This window comes from Hibiscus syriacus, unplaced genomic scaffold, assembly GCF_006381635.1.
Source record: "Hibiscus syriacus cultivar Baekdansim isolate YM2019G1 unplaced genomic scaffold, ASM638163v2 tig00111387_pilon, whole genome shotgun sequence".
NCBI lineage: Eukaryota > Viridiplantae > Streptophyta > Magnoliopsida > Malvales > Malvaceae > Hibiscus > Hibiscus syriacus.
This window is the reverse complement of record NW_024063075.1, coordinates 453870-470699: the sequence shown is the minus strand read 5'-3', so window position 1 is coordinate 470699 and position 16830 is coordinate 453870. Positions and strand designations below refer to the sequence as shown.

At 36.1% G+C, this 16830-nt stretch overlaps 2 pseudogenes; both read left to right on the top strand.

Annotated features, from left to right (window-relative positions):
* The first annotated feature begins 400 nt into the window (after nucleotides 1-400).
* LOC120159924 lies at nucleotides 401-3247 on the top strand (annotated as a pseudogene).
* Nucleotides 3248-6257: 3010 nt separating this feature from the next.
* LOC120159923 lies at nucleotides 6258-16715 on the top strand (annotated as a pseudogene).
* Nucleotides 16716-16830: the final 115 nt, after the last annotated feature.

Genomic DNA, 16830 nt, shown 5'->3' with positions numbered 1-16830 from the left:
GCAAGTTGTTAACGTCTCCACCTAAAATTCCGTAGTTTGCAGCTAAGTTTAGGATTGTGAACTGTGAAAGGACTCAAATGTGGACCCTTTAGACCACGTCGCATGTAACAAGCAACCTTTTCGCCTAAATATCATCAAAAATTTCAACCAAAAGCAAATAAAATCTCAAGTTTCCAATGTTTTATGGGACCTTTGGGTTTTGCATGAATCTGTATGTGGAACAGAGGAAGAAAGAAGAGTGGGTGCTTTGATTGGTTCTTTCCAGTCTTATCCCGAATCCCTACAAATTTGGCAGACCTAACAATAATAAAATTAAGATTTTGCTTCCTTTTGGGGACTTTTCAGAAGGTGAAAAAACGATAATATGTGACAGATACAAAAATTGTTATTTCCCTATCATCTTGTTGTGATTATATAAAGTCCCAGGTTTTTACCTTTGCTTCAAAGCACAGAACTGTGAAGTGGTGGGGTTATCTGGGAAACTCATTTTCCTTTCTTTTTCTTAGCCAACAAAATGAGAAAATTCCATGTCCTTCTCCTCTTGGTTTTCCTCAGGCTCTCTTTGTTCCATGGAGGATTATCCAGCGTTGTTAAAGTTAAATCCCAAGGTGGGTCAGAAGAAGAATGGGGCTATGTTCAAGTTAGACCAAGTAAGAAAACATGATTCTCATTCATTTTGTTGGTTATTTTTATTGAATAAAAAATAGCTTAATGTAAAAGATTCCGGATTGGATTTTTCTTCTTGTTGTTTTAAATAGAAGCACACATGTTTTGGTGGCTCTATAAAAGTCCTTACAGAGTTAAGCAGTCTTCAAAGCCATGGCCAGTCGTTATTTGGTTACAAGGTGGACCTGTAAGTAATCTGTATGAATAAAATACTCAGAGAATAGTTTATGGATTTTCTTTTTTTTATGTGTTTTGAAATTGTTTTGTAAAGGGAGCCTCAGGAGTTGGAATTGGAAAGTTTCAGGAGTTGGAAGTGGAATTGGAAAGCAAGGAATTCCACTTGGTTGAAAAAGGCTGATCTTTTATTTGTGGTTAGTTTAGATATCCATGATTCAACAAAAAAGTTTCTTTTTTTAGTTTTAATGGAAAATTAACGATATTTAATGTTATATATATAGGACAACCCAGTGGGAACAGGGTACAGCTTTGTGGAAGACACACAGATGTTGGTGAAAACTGATGAAGCAGCAACTGATTTAACTACGTTGTTGATGGAATTATTCAATAGAAATGAAAGCCTTCAAAAGAGTCCTTTGTACATTGTGGCTGAATCTTATGGGGGGGGAAATTTGCTGTCACTGCTGGATTATCAATTCTAAGCGCCATTAATGCTGGAAAATTGAAGCTAAAACTTGGAGGTAAAAACATATTAAAATCTGTGTTTCCATTAATAATTCATCCAAATAAAAAAAATACTCTGTTCTCATGCATTGAACTGATATTGTAGGAGTTGCCTTGGGAAATAGTTGGATCTCACCAGAGGATTTTGTTGTAAGCGACTTCATTTTTGTTGAAATTCCCAGGAAATTTGCAGACTTGAATGCTTGCATTGGGGTATTATCTAAGTTTTTTTTTTCTTTCTTTTGAACATGGATGATTACGGTTTGCTTGGGGGCCTCTTCTTAAGGATGTTTCCAGGCTAGATATCAATGGCCTGAAAAAATCAAACATGTACCGAAGATTTTCCTTTGCTTTGCCTTAGTTTGCAAAAATGCAAATGTGTTTTGGTTAGAATATGCTGTCAGTCCCTGTACTTAGCAAAGTTTGACAATTAGTCCCCATACTTAGAAAGTTAAACCTCTTAAAAAATTATAATCAATCATTGGTGCTTTTATTATTTTCCATCAAATTTCGTCAATTTGGCATTTTAATAAAAACTATTTTTTCTCTCTTAAAGTACAGGGCTCAAGTTTCAAAATTTGTAAAGATACAAGGAGTCGAGGACTATTGGCATATTTTTAACCATGTATTTGTGTTATCTGATAAACCATTTGGAATATCAATTAGTTTAGCAGAGAAGATCAGCCAGAAACTCAAAGATGGTCAATATGTTGATGCAACAAATACTTGGAGTCAACTTGAGTCAGTAATAGGTGCCAGCAACAACTCAGTGGTATGCTACTTTTCACTTCATTTTACCATAGTTGGCCTCAAAAAAGAAAATCCTCATCTTTTTTTGGGTAAATTTTGCAGGATTTCTACAATTTTCTTAAAGATGCTGGGATGGGACCTGTAGCTTTAACAGCTTCAGAACTTTCCAATGGATTCTTTACAGTCAATAGATACTCAAGATATTAGAGTTCCTTGAGGATTTCAGCAGGCAATGGTGACGATGACCTTGATGTTTTGATGAATGGGGTCATCAAGAAAAAGCTTAAGATCCCAGATAATGTCACGTAAGCTTTTTTTTATCCCTTTGTTTATGAAATATTACAATTTCTGCAAAAATTACTCTTTAGAAGTTCTGATCCAAAATTTCAACTTTTATGTGTTTTAACAGATGGGAGGGCAGGCGGGTATAGTTTTCTCATCTTGGGCAGGTGATTTTATGAGGCCAAGAATCGCCGAGGTAAAAGCTCAAGTTCTAAACTTTTTAACGAATCTGTAGTCTATATAGTTTGCTTAATTCAAATTAATCCTGGGGAAAAAGAAAAGATTGGTTCTCTAACAAAGATACATGTATAATTTTTGTTTTGATGATTAATCCAGGTTGATGAGCTACTTTCGAAAGGAGTTAATGTCACTATCTACAGTGGGCAGCTTGATGTGATCTGTGCAACAAAGGGAACTGAAGTTTGGATTGATAAACTCAAGTATGACTCTCATTTTCCTTTCTATCTGTATCTTATTGGCCCTCCAAAGAAGGAAAAACAAAATGGATTGAACTTATGCATTGATATTTTAATTCAGGTGGGAAGGAGTCAAATATTTTGTAAGCAAGGAAAGAAGTCCTCTTTATTGTAAAGAAGATGAAGGCACAAAAGGGTTCCACAAATCATATAAAAATCTGCAATTTTTCTGGATTCTTGGTGCTGGACACTTTGTAAGCCTTTCAAAATATGTATTGGTTTATGTGATGATTAATACATGCAACAATGTTAGTCAAGGTTGGTAATATTAGTATTGATTATGATAAATGTACTGGGTGTGCAGGTACCAGTTGAGCAGCCCTGTGTGGCTTTAGACATGGCTGGTGCAATCACACAATCACCAGCTGCTGCTGAAGCTTCTTAACCCCCAAACAAACAAACAAAATGAAAGATTTGATGGGATTTGGTCAACATTTCAATAAAAAAGGAAGAGGGAAACAGAGAGGGATCGCTTACCTTCAGGAATAGTACTAGTTTCAGAAGCTGAGACTACAGGTAAAGCAACTATTGCATTGATGAAATTATTATATTGCTCTGCTCCAAGTTGCAATTATCAATTCTTAGTTCATATATTTTCTTTTTAATTTTTTTTTATGATCTTTCAATATAAATATAGTCTCTTCTGGAACATGTAAAATATTGATGTTGAGCTTGGGGAATAAATGCTACCATTACCATACAGTATTTGATAGAGTAAAATGTCTTTCTTTCATGAATTATTTTATAGGACATGTTAATGGTAGAAATAATTGGAGATCAAATACAATAATTTTGAGTTAGGAAGATGGTGGAGGGCCATTCCACTCATGTGTATTTAGGTTCATGCTGAATGCACCCTTACACTAATGGGCTCGTTCCGGCCACTTTCTCTCTTTATCTAAATTTCCCTTTATATATCCTATTCAACAACCTATTGAGTGGACTTAATAGTAAAAAATAAATATTTTGGGTTTAAACGTACCTTATCAAATTAATTTTAATTATAAAAATATTTTATAATGTTTATATATTTTAAATAAAATAATTAACAATTAATATTTAAAAATCAGACAATTTATTGTTTGACCTATAATGATTTTTTTTTAAATGTGTTAAAATTATAGTTGAAAGAAAATTTTCCTTTCATTTTAGGTATTATACAATTTTCACTACTTTAGATAAGAATATCCTTAAGATAAGAATATCCCTAAAATAATAAATAGAGACGTGCCTTCAATCCTTCTCTGGTAATAGGTTTTATTTATATCAAAAGTTGAAAAACTAAGTGTTATAAAGTCATATATCATATGTTTGGAGAAGACATGCCAACAAATAAAGTAATATGATACTACTGGCCAGTAGGTAGTACCCAAAGCTTTTGGTAAAGGTGAGGAGCAAATGAATAGAGTAAGAGTAGGGACATTTTCTTTGAACTTTCCACAGCAATGGAGTTTATGTATCATGTCTCTATGCTTTTGTCCAAATTAAAATCTCTATGTCTCTATGCTGTTGTCCAATTAAAACCTCCATGTCTCCATGTCTCTATGCTGTTGTCCAATTAAAACCTCCATGTCTCCATGTCTCTATGCTGTTGTCCAATTAAAACCTACATGTCTCTATGCTACACTTGTAAAGTGAGTGAAATAAGAAAATAATGTAATAAGTAATCTGACATTTAAGTAAGTTCACATAAAATTTATTAAATTGTGTATTTATATTCACATTTTTATTTTTTTAAATATTAAATTCTCTTTATTTTTTAAAATTCAAATCAATTTAATATTCAATTTATATTATTTTCTAAATTATCAAACGATTCTTTAGATAGTAATTTTTAGTTCATTTATTCTATTAGACCTGATAATTTTTTATGTAAATAGAATTTAACATTGGTACAAATAAAAGTAAAAATGATGATGGAATTGTTGGGAAGATTCGTAGCTGCCTCCAAGTGTTTGTCCTTTGTAGGGAGACTGTAGCTTATTCAAGCTATAATTTTTAGTGTTCATAAATTTTGAAATAGAATATTTTGTTGCCTTCTAAAGTTTTATAGCAGGTTGAGGATTACGTAATGCGTTTCTTTGGATGGTTTGGTCAGAGGTATTTGGGTTAGTGGAGGAAAATTTGTTATCCTAAATGTGAAGGGGGCTTGGGATAAAGAATATCCTTGTGTGGAATAGAGCTTATATGATGAGCTTATATGTTTGTGGAATAAAGCAGGTTGAAAGATTACGTAATGCGTTCCGAGTGACTTATGTTGAAAGGTATGTTTTGAAGAGTTGTTCTCTTTGACAAGCTCATCTTAAGAGTAGTAATAGTCGAGCTTGGAAGAAGATTCTTAAGTTGAGGGATGATTATGCTTTTGTTGGTAACTTGGGCGTGAAATTTAAAGCGATGCTTAGGTTCAAGAAGGATAATGTTCCTCGGTTCAAAGTTGTTTGGGGGTTTATTCATACCCGCCATTCTTTTATATCTTGGTTTGTACTGTTAGATTGTTTGTCGATAAAAGTTCGTATGTTATCTTGGGGGTGTTGAATTAATCTAACTTGTTCTTTTTGTGGCTCTGAAAATGAACCCATGGATTATTATTATTATTATTATTATTATTTTGTTAAATGTGAACTTTATAGTCAGATTTGGGTGAAGATATTGCAGGTTTATCTTGTTAATAGACCTACGAGTGATTGGGTACATATGGTGAGTTGGGTGCTGAATCATTGCAAGAGTAAGACATTGAGGGATGATGTTACCTTTATCGTATTTGGTAAGAGAGAAATAACAGGTTGCATGGGTCAGTCCTTGACATGTTGATGGAGATATCTTTTGATTAAAAATATTGTTAGGTCGAAGTTGGTGGATTGTTTAAAAATTACTGTTGTATTTTCTGATTTTGTTTTAGAGTGGGATTTGATATAATTTTCTCTCTTCGGTTTGTTTAGGGTAGATGCTGGGTGTTGATTATTTTGTATGTTGTAAGAGGTTGATTTTTTTTGGATGAATAAAAATAATATTTATTTTAAAAATAAAAATAATGATGAAATAATATAATATAATTTAATATTGACATCAATTCATCATATTTTTTTATTTTTTGCTTTATAAAATAATGTTTACGATGTGGTAGAAAATGATCATTTTAGTACTAATGTTAAAATTTAGATGTAATATTAATTAGAACTAAACCACATCTCTGGTCAATATAGTTCAAATTTAATAGATAATATTAATATTATGTTTTAAAATTTATACTTTCATACACACAAAAAATGAAAAATTCAACCTAAAATTAACCACCCAAGAAATACCTAAATATGCCCCGATTTTTCTTTTAGGTACAAATATTCCTTTAAATTAAACAAAGGTCCTTGTATATAGAAAACCCCAAACAGAGAGGAAGAACGAAGAAAAGAACGAGGGATGCGACTCCTACTCATCGGTCGTCGCCTAGCAAATAAATAATTCAGATTAACCGTTTATTAACTAAACCGAACCATATCAGAATCTACTCAGGTCTTCCACTTTTTTCTTCCTTTCCCAATTTCAAGCAAAATGCAAATGTCTCCGTTCCCATCCGAAAACGGCGTCGAAGGAGACGACGAGAGAGAGAAGAAGAAGAAGACAGGGACGTTGACGATGACGATGATGAAGAAGAAGAGGACGACGAAGAAGAGCCGAGGCTTAAGTATCAAAGAATGGGAGGTAGCATCCCTTCCTTGCTTTCCGGAGATTCCGCCTCGTGTATCGCCGTCGCCGAACGCATGATCGCGCTCGGAACGCACGGGGGAACGGTTCATATCCTCGACTTTTTGGGAAATCAGGTGAAATTTTCTTTCGTTTCAGCTCTTTTGATCTTGTACTTCATTTCGAGTCTTAATTTCGAATTTTATTTGGATATTTCACATTTCAGCACATTTCCTTGTAATTCAAATTTTCAATAAGTAAATAAATTTTAACAAGTTAGTTAAGTTAATCTTTTATCTGCTTTTGTTATTGATTATATTTTGCTATGCTTAAGATTTTTATTTGGTTATTTTTAGGTTAAGGAATTTGCTGCTCATTCAGCTGCTGTGAATGACCTTAGTTTTGATACAGAAGGTGAATATATTGGAAGCTGTTCTGATGATGGCTCTGTTGTACTAAATAGTCTTTTCACTGACGAGAAATTGAAATTTGAGTATCATCGTCCTATGAAGGCCATTGCACTTGATCCTGATTATGCAAGGAAATCATCTAGGAGATTTGTAACTGGTGGCTTAGCCGGTTACTTATATTTTAATACCAAAAAGTGGCTTGGCTATAAGGATCAGGTTCGTGATGCTCGATCAACTTCGATTTATTTGAAAATCTAGATTTTTATGAATTCTGAATGTTGTGTATTTTAATGTGGTTTTAGGTTTTGCACGCAGGTGAAGGTCCAATCCATGCAGTGAAATGGAAAACGAGTCTCATTGCTTGGGCTAATGATATGGGAGTCAAAATTTATGATGCTGCAAATGATCAGCGGATTACATTTATAGAAAGACCAAGAGGGAGTCCTCATCCTGAAATCCTTCTTCCACATTTAGTTTGGCAGGTTAGTCAAAAGATTAAAATGGAAAACGTCTGAAGTTGTTCTAAACTTTCTTATGTCATCTAAACTCTAAACTGCTGCAATGTTACATGCTATCATTCGTTTTTCTGACGTTTTCACTTATCGCAGGCCCTATTCTTTATGAAGCATAGTTTATTCAATCATTTATACCATTTCTCATTGTCTGAACCTATTCAGGATGATACCTTATTGGTTATTGGATGGGGAACTTATGTGAAGATTGCAGCGATAAGAAGAAATATGAACAAGGGAGCCAATGGAACTTATAAGCATGTCACGAGTTCTAACATGAACCAAGTAGATATTGTGGCATCATTTCAGACTAGCTATTACATATCAGGAATTGCTCCTTTTGGTGATGTTTTGGTTGTTCTAGCCTATATTTCTGGTGAAGAAGATGGAGAGAAGGAATTTAGTAGCACGCTACCATCAAGACAGGTATGCATCTTTACAGTTTTGAAAAAAGCTAAGTTCGTCGATATGGTGTACACCCCCGATTTTGAGGCTTTATGTGCTATCTTTAGTGCGTTATCTGTTCCCTTTCCTACAAATTTGGCAATTTATCTGGATGGTGTGATTCTATGCTTGACAAAAGCTGCAACAGAGGTTGCGCTTGCTGTAACTCCTCTGCATTGAACTTTTAGGCTGTGCTTGTATGAAGAATTCTTGTCCAATATGCTGGTCTTGCTTCTCTATACATTCTACTGATCCTGATTCTTGAGTTTTAATAGTTGGTGCGGTGGATTATAGTATCGAATGAATTTGTTAGTATTGCTTTCTCAAGAGTTTCAGACATCGGCTGTTGATATAATTCTCATTGCCTATGCACAATCTACTGTAGCAGGGAAATGCACAGAGACCAGAGGTTCGCATAGTGTCTTGGAACAATGATGAATTGGCAACTGATGCCCTACCTGTTCATGGCTTTGAGCACTACAAAGCAAAGGACTATTCCTTGGTTCATGCTCCCTTCTCAGGTTGATATCTCTGTTTTTGAAGCTACGGGTTATTAGACAGAATTTCAATCAATAGTTATAGTGCTCTTTTCATATGAATGTAGGCAGCAGTTATGCCGGCGGGCAGTGGGCTGCTGGTGATGAACCAGTATACTATATTGTATCGCCAAAGGATGTTGTCATAGCAAAACCTAGGTTACTTCTGATTCTTTCTATTTTTCTTGCTTCTCAAAGATTAAGCTTGTTTTTCATTAAAAAAAAGTAAAATAGGAAAAGGATTGTGGTTTATATATGTAATTTTTGTGAAATGTAGCAGTATTAATTTGGTGCCGGTTGCTTATTTTCCCAAAATACAAGCTTAATCTTTGAGCAAATACATCTGTTTAGAACAACTTCATATTCCGTCTTGGGAATACAAGTACATCTGTTTATCTATCATTACCCTTAAAGTTGATAGCAATCTGTATAAGCTTCCATTGGGCAAGATCTGAGGTATCTGTAGTACTCTTATATAGATTTGCACTGGGAAAACAGTTATAATGATAAAAGGAATACTTTTAAATTATCATCAGATGAACAATTATGTTGCACATTCTTATAGGCCTCGCAAAAGGTTTATAATAGCAAATAACTGCTGTAAGTTACCATTAAGTAGATATTATGTGGTGTGTTTTGCTGGAAATGGTGAGCTTTGTTTGAATTTTGATGTCAAGATTCTCCTATTATGGACTTTGATGCTTTATAATAATCTCTGGATTTGTGCATAGTGTATTAAAGTAATGGCCAATGTTTTATGTGGTATGCCTTCTATTAATGGTCTGTACATTTACAATTTTGACACTTTAGGGATGCTGAGGATCACATTGCATGGCTTCTTCATCACGGATATCATGAAAAAGCTTTAGCATCAATTGAGGCTGGGCAGGGACGGAGTGATCTCCTTGATGAAGTAACTTTCTTCTTTTTAATGACTTGATATCATTTACCATGTAAATCCTCTGGCTTAATGTCTAATCTTTGCATTATTATGAAAGATTCTGGCTGCAAGCTAATGTATTTTAGTTTTGATTTATGGTGAATCTGATATCTCTTATTTCCGATTTCATTTGTTGCCCTAAATAATTCCAATTCCTTCGAGCATGTAATGACTAAAGTTAGTTGTTATTTTCTTCATTTTTGTTAACCTTATGTGTAGGTGGGATCTAGATACCTTGATCATTTGATTGTGGAAAGGAAATATGCTGAGGCTGCATCCTTGTGTCCCAAATTGTTGCGGGGATCTGCTACAGCTTGGGAGAGGTACTGAAAATCATTTTATGCAACTCTTTCCATACATTTCTTGTTAATCACTTGCAATTGCTTTGGCAGATGGGTATTCCATTTTGCTCATCTCCGTCAACTTCCTGTATTGGTTCCGTATATGCCAACAGAACACCCAAGGCTGCGTGATACTGCTTATGAGGTTGGTCAAGACAGCGACTTGTGAAAATGTTCGTGTAGCCTTCTTTTATTGTCATTCTTGGAATGAAAACCACCTGTTTGATATGTTGCAGGTTGCTCTTGTGGCTTTGGCAACAAATCCATCATCTCATAAGGATCTCGTGTCAACTGTTAAATCTTGGCCACATGTCATTTATTCTGTGTTGCCTGTTATTTCTGCAATTGAGCCCCAGTTAAATACTTCATCGATGACTGATGCCCTTAAAGAGGTTTATGAGGCAGTTTCTAATTGTCTGATGTGAATTGAATCTGTTGATGCTACATATATTGAATGACCCTATCCCTTTTTCTTGATAGGCTCTTGCAGAGTTGTATGTTACCAATGGGCAGTACGAGAAAGCTTTTTCTCTGTATGCTGATGTAAGTATTTCAATGTAAATTTGTGCATAGACAAATATATTCGTCAACCGTAAAATTATGTCTGATGCAAATTGCTCATGGGAACTAGGGTTTTATCCATTCTCTCGTTGGATATTTAATTGCTTCTTTCTTAATGTACGTACTTGTCTGCAATTTCAGCTCATGAAGCCAGATATATTTGACTTCATTGAAAGGCACAACTTGCAAGATTCTATTCAGGAAAAGGTATGGTTATGGAAGAGCATATGAAATATTTGAGCGAGTTTGCTTTCTCAAAAATGATTGGTTTTGTAGAGAATGCCAATACCTCTACATATGAGGCCAGTCTAGTAAATTATGAAACTGATTCTTTACAAAATCTTACTAATTAGGCCTACGCTTGTTTAGGTTAGATTCATTCAGAATTTCAACCAAAAATATAGCGGCAAAAGATTAGCTTTTTCTATTCAATAAAACTATTGGGTAAAGAAGAGCAAAAAGTAACTAAAAAAGAAAATTTAGTTTATTTTCTTTATTAATAAGCAATTTTAATGCCTAAAACACTATGTGCATGGTGCAGGTTGTCCAGTTGATGACTGCAGATTGTAGGCAAGCAGTCAATTTGTTGATCCAAAATAGGGACTTAATTACACCATCCGAAGTTGTTTCACAGTTTCTGCATGCTAAAATAAGTGTGATTCAAGATATTTCTTGCATTTATATCTGCATTCTTTGTTTGAAGCAAACCCACATGCCGGCAGGGATTTTCATGATATGCAGGTAGAAATAGGCAACTACATTGGTGTTTTAGTATCTTTTATGCAAATATTGATGGCATCAGTTGCTTTGAGATTCTCATATTTTTATACATTTCTGCAGAAGCAAATTATTTTCCTTCTTCTGTGTGTGGTTAATGGTTGAAGAAACGAAAAGGCTGTAGGTTCCAAAATTAGTTGTACATAGTTTGACTGCATAAGACCAGCCATATCAAGCGTATTGCTAGGAAAAACTAGCATGTCATGACTTGAAGCAACGAAGGAGCAGAAAAAGATATTTCAAAACTAACAACACGAAGTTCCAATCACAATCAAGAGCAAGAGAGGAGCAACTTGTTGGTCAAATTTCAAATTCCAGTAGCCCAGGCGTCTTTTGATAATTTTTTTCTCTCTCCTCCAACTTTCCACCCGTGGTCCGCCGCCGCCGTCCGCCATCCGCCGCTGTCCTCCGCTACATTCCGACCACCGTTTGAAGCCGTTTTTCCCTTGAAAGAGCGCTGACTCACGGTGATTCCAAATCTACTATTAGATTTGCGATTGGGACTTTCAATCGACGCAGATCTTCACGTGATCCTCCGCCGGTTTTCGTTGCTTCCCGTCGACCGTGGTTGTCTCAGCCTCACCACTGGACTCTGCTTCTTCTCGCGTCCAAACCCCATATCCTAACGTCGAGTTTCGGTTCTCTTCTGTAATTTCCAGTGTACTGGTTCGGTAAATACCTATTCTTCAAACTTTCAGTTTTTCCAATACATCCCTTTCCAGCCACCCAGTTCTCTCCATGGAATCCCATCGCCCGCCTCAGTCCAGGCGAACTCGTGGGGTCGCTGCAACAGCCAAAGGAGGTGCAGTCGCTGTGAAACCCATTAGTACCCCTTCTGGACCCGTCGATGCAATATCTCTTTCCTATTTCGGCAAGGAAAAACATGAGAGGGAGAACAAAAAGGAGAGAACAAAGCTTCGGAAAAGGAACAGGCGAGCCTACCCCAAACGTATGCTGGCCGGATTGAGGCAGTTCGGTAATTTCCATCTCTCCGAGCGTTCTAATATGAACGATGTACTAGCCGCCTTGGCCCGTGAGGTAGGTTGGACAGTTGAGGCCGATGGCACTCGCCTTCGTCCCATAATCAGCAAAATTTAAGGGTATTTTCAGGGAGGTCGGGTGCAAGTCCTTTATCAACCGGGCGTTCTACTTCAGATTGTCAACCACCTGTTGTTAGGACTGAGAACAATGGAATGTCTTCTTCTCAAGGAGGGAAACAAAAGGTCAGAAAGAATTCTATAGTACAGGCATCATCAGTTTTTCCTATCGTTGATTTTGATCATGATAGAACTAAGGAGAGCACCACGAAAGGGTACTCCTATGAAAAGTTTTCTGAAGTAACGAAAAAGAGAAGAAATGGGTTTCAAAATTGGTCGAAGGATGATCATCTAAGAATCGGAAATGGGATCAGAAATGGTTGTTACACGATTTTTATCGATAACCTTCCAGAGACAATCCATTGGAAGAGACTTGGGTCTATTTTTGGCTCTCATGGCCAAGTTATTGATGCCTTCATTCCTAAGAAAAGAAACTCGAAAGGGGTCCGTTTTGGGTTTATTCACTATGCAACAATTGAAGAAGCCAGGATAGTGATATCAAAGATGAATGGTATTTATGTATACGATAGCAATTTAGAGTCTCTTTGGCTAAATATAAACCCCGACAATCTTTCTGGAGGAAGTCCTCGACAATTGTTCATAGTAAGTCTGCGAGGGAAGATATTTCGAGTAATAAACTCTTTGAAGTTGAGGGCGTAGTCGATGAAGATAAACTATAAGTGTTGAGCAACTGTCTTGTGGGGTGGTGCAAGAACTTTATAAAACTTGGAAATCTTGCTAACCAAATACAAGCCAAAGGATTAGCTGGTTTCACGCTAATGAGAGCTGCTGGTAATGTAGTTCTCATGGTTTTTGAAGACTCTGATTCGTTGAGAAGCGTGAAGGATGATAAGTTAGAGACGCTTGCAGAATGGTTTTCCAGAGTGGAAACTTGGTCAGAGAGCCTAGCGGTGGAGTGCCGGCGCATGTGGTTAGTTTGCGAAGGTATCCCTTTTCACGCTTGGAATTGGGATACTTTCAAAAACATTGCAACTAAGTGGGGCAAGTTAATAGCAATTGACAATAGTTGTGAGTTTCCATTGTCTTTTGATCGGGCTAAAATTCAAATACTCACAAATGTTAAAGGGAGAATTGATGAGGTGTTGGAGTTGAAGGTCGGTGATAATTTATTCAATGTCATGGTGCATGAAGTTGATCCTTCCTTCAAACCTAGTTCTTGGGTCCCTGAAGATTACGATATTTCTTTAGATCTTGTTCCTCCTTCTGGATCGTGATTGTTAGGCGGTTGTATTCAGAGGTGTTTTCTAGTTTGGGGTGGTAATTGTTGGTTTTTATTTTGCTATGTTATCTTACATCTTGAGGTGTATTTTAGAAATAGGGTTATTGTCTTAGGGGCTTTTTGTTTGAAAATGTAAGATTTCTAGGTGATATGGTTTGTATTGGTGTATATTTCCCGTATGAGGGATCGGTGTTATCACATGTACTTGGTCTACTATTTAATAAAATATGAGGCACTCTTTTCTTCCTTCCTACGTTCTTCTACATACCTCTAAGTATGTAGAAGAATACGAAGGGAGTTTTTAATGAGACCTCCAACTTCTATAAAAAAAAAAGACCAGCCATATAAGCTGTACTTTAAACAGTTTATATGGGTTCCAAAATTTATCTTTTTTTTCTTTACATGGTTTTGCTAGTTTGGGTGTGATATGTTTGTTAGAAGGAATTTGAATTTACAAATGATGGGCACGAGTGACTTCCGTTTATATGGTATATAGTGATTTTATTTAATTGGTGTTTGAAGGAATTTGGATTTGTAAGTGATGTAAATATTAAATTTTACTTACTATTAGTGATATTCTATAGAGGTCTAGTCGTCTAGCTATATTTATGGGTAGTTATTTACTACATTGAGAACCCCAAAAGCAATTTACTTAAACAACTGGTACCGATTTATACCATTCTTTTTAGGAAAATGAATCACCTGTCCAATATGGTATTAACAACCTTGGAAAATTTCCACTTGGTTCATGTTTCTTGTTATTTTTGTGCTGCATTTGATGCCTTGTTAACGTGTTAATTATTATTGCATGTGAGCATGCTCTTGTCTAGCCCCAATGCTTATGGCTGTGCACTGAGTCTTCAGTCTTGTTTGTGGGCAAGGCGCTTGTTATGTTAATTGTATTTCTGATTATGTCTTGTCCATTTTCTTGCTGTGGTAGGTAGAACTTTATGTAGAGTATGATCCAAAGATGCTACTTCCTTTTCTTCGCAGTAGTCAACATTACACGTTGGAGAAGGTTTGGACAGTCTAAATATTGTTATATAATGATGGCATCTTAATTTTCAAAACTAACACTGCTGAAATTCAACTTCAGGCCTACGAGGTCTGTGCCACAAAATACCTTTTAAGGGAGCAAGTATTCATTCTTGGAAGAATGGGAAACTCAAAACAGGCTCTGGCAGTCATCATAAATGAATTAGGAGATATCGAAGAGGTACCTTTTCATCTGTTTCTTTATATTTATGTTTCTGGCAATTTTAAGGATTGGTAGTAAAGATAAAAGTGTTTATCCTCCACAGGCTGTAGAATTTGTGACCATGCAGCATGATGATGATCTTTGGGAAGAACTAATTCACCAATGCCTCAACAAACCTGAAATGGTAAGGACATAAAATGCAGCTGGAAATATGCATGTCGTCTGATGATTAGCTGTATTCCTCTTGTCCCGAACTTTTTCTCACTAATCTCTCACTGATTGGCAGGTGGGCATCTTATTGGAACACACTGTTGGCAATCTGGATCCTCTCTATATTGTAAATATGGTGCCCAAAGGCCTAGAGATACCTCGGTTAGTATTATCTTTTTGTCAAGGGAAATTTGTGAATTGCAGTTGAGCTGAATTTTCTATTTCCGAGTACTGTAATTTGCATCTAAGTATCATAGAGGTTTCTTAGTTTAAAAGAAATTAAAAAGGTGAAAGGGTGAAAGGAAAACCTTAGAGGATTCACTGTCGATGGAAGTTGCACTATCATGAACCATCTTTTATCTGATAGTTTTTTTTTAAATAAGGTGGGCCTCGTTAAAAAACCCCTTCATAATCGATTTTTAATCAGAGATTAGAAATCGAACTGCAGAAGGGGGAAAAGAGTACCCAATAATTTATTAATAACCAAACTAGTACAGGAATATCGCAGCAAAACTACAAAAAACCAGTCCCACCGTTTCAGCCAAACCAGAATTACAACCAAAATAACAAAATTAAAAAGAAACTGCAGGGGAAACCAAAGCCAAATGCAAGCTTCAGACATAACCATTAACCCACACCCGATTTTGCCAAAGCATCCGCTTCAATATTAATGTACCTCGGAATGTGCCGAACCACAAGCCAACCCATGGCAACAAAATCAGCAATTTCTAGCACTTCGTTTCTTAAACTGCAGGGGGCCTTAGTAGGATCTACAAACCAGCTTACTACTCTCAGCCATATTCTATGTATACAGTGCCAACTGTCTATAATGAACCATCATGTAACCTGCATTGTCATCAAATTTTATGATGCTAAACTATTTATTTATGCAAACAGAGATAATGAATCAGAAAAAGTCACCAAATTATTGCTGTACATTAGCCTTATCTTTCATCGCTTCGATCTTAGATTATGTCCCCAAGACTTCCATATGGAGCATCAAATCAATACATAGAACTTCAGATTGCAGTGATCTAAGCTGAATCACTTTATCTACTTACAGATATTCAACATAATCTTCTATGTTATTTTCAGGCTCAGGGATCGTCTAGTTAAAATTATTACTGATTACAGAACTGAAACATCCCTTAGACATGGGTGCAATGATATACTCAAGGTACTACTAATCCTCTTAGCTTTTGTTATAGTACTTGAAATTCCTATTTGAGGGACCTGACATTTGGGCACATTTGAAATATGCAGGCTGATTGTGTTAATCTGTTGGTTAAATACTACAATGAAGCGAAAAGAGCAGTTTGCTTGAGTAACGAAGATGATGCTCGACCCAAGAGGGATGCAAGTAGAGCTTCTCAAACTATATCACCTAGCGTGAGAAACATGGATCTCAAGTCCAAACTAGGGAGGTGGAAGATGTTGCATGTGTTTTGATCCTTTCTCTATACAAAATGTATCAGTGGTCGTGTTCTTTTGCTGTCATGCTTATCACACAACTTGCTTGATGGACTCCACCGAAACTAATACTAGCGGAAAAAAGGAGACTGGAGCCACCTCTGAAGAGCTATACGAGTACGAGGAGGAGGATGCTGACGACAATGGTAGCGAGGCCGGTGATCCTCAGATGCGATGTATTCTATGTACTACAGCTGCGAATTAAGTTTGTTTCACATGCCTTTATGCGAATGTGTGGTGTGTGGGTGTGTGTGCAGTTTGCTCGCAAAAATTTTCAGGTCGTCGTTTAGGTTTTGCCCATCTTGTGCTTGCGCATATTGACGGTCATGATTCTTTCTTTCTTTCTCGTCTCATTATTCGCTTGAATGTTGTTGTGCCTCAATTAATGGCAACTTATATATTATACATCCTCATGTAATTATTGGAAAGTGTAATTAATCCTTTCCGGCGGTTGATTTATGTAGTATATCTTGCAGTCCAAACAAAGTTAATGAAATAATATGCTACGATTGTAGCGAGAGCTGAACCAGAACCTTTTTTTCCTGCATTGCGGAAGTA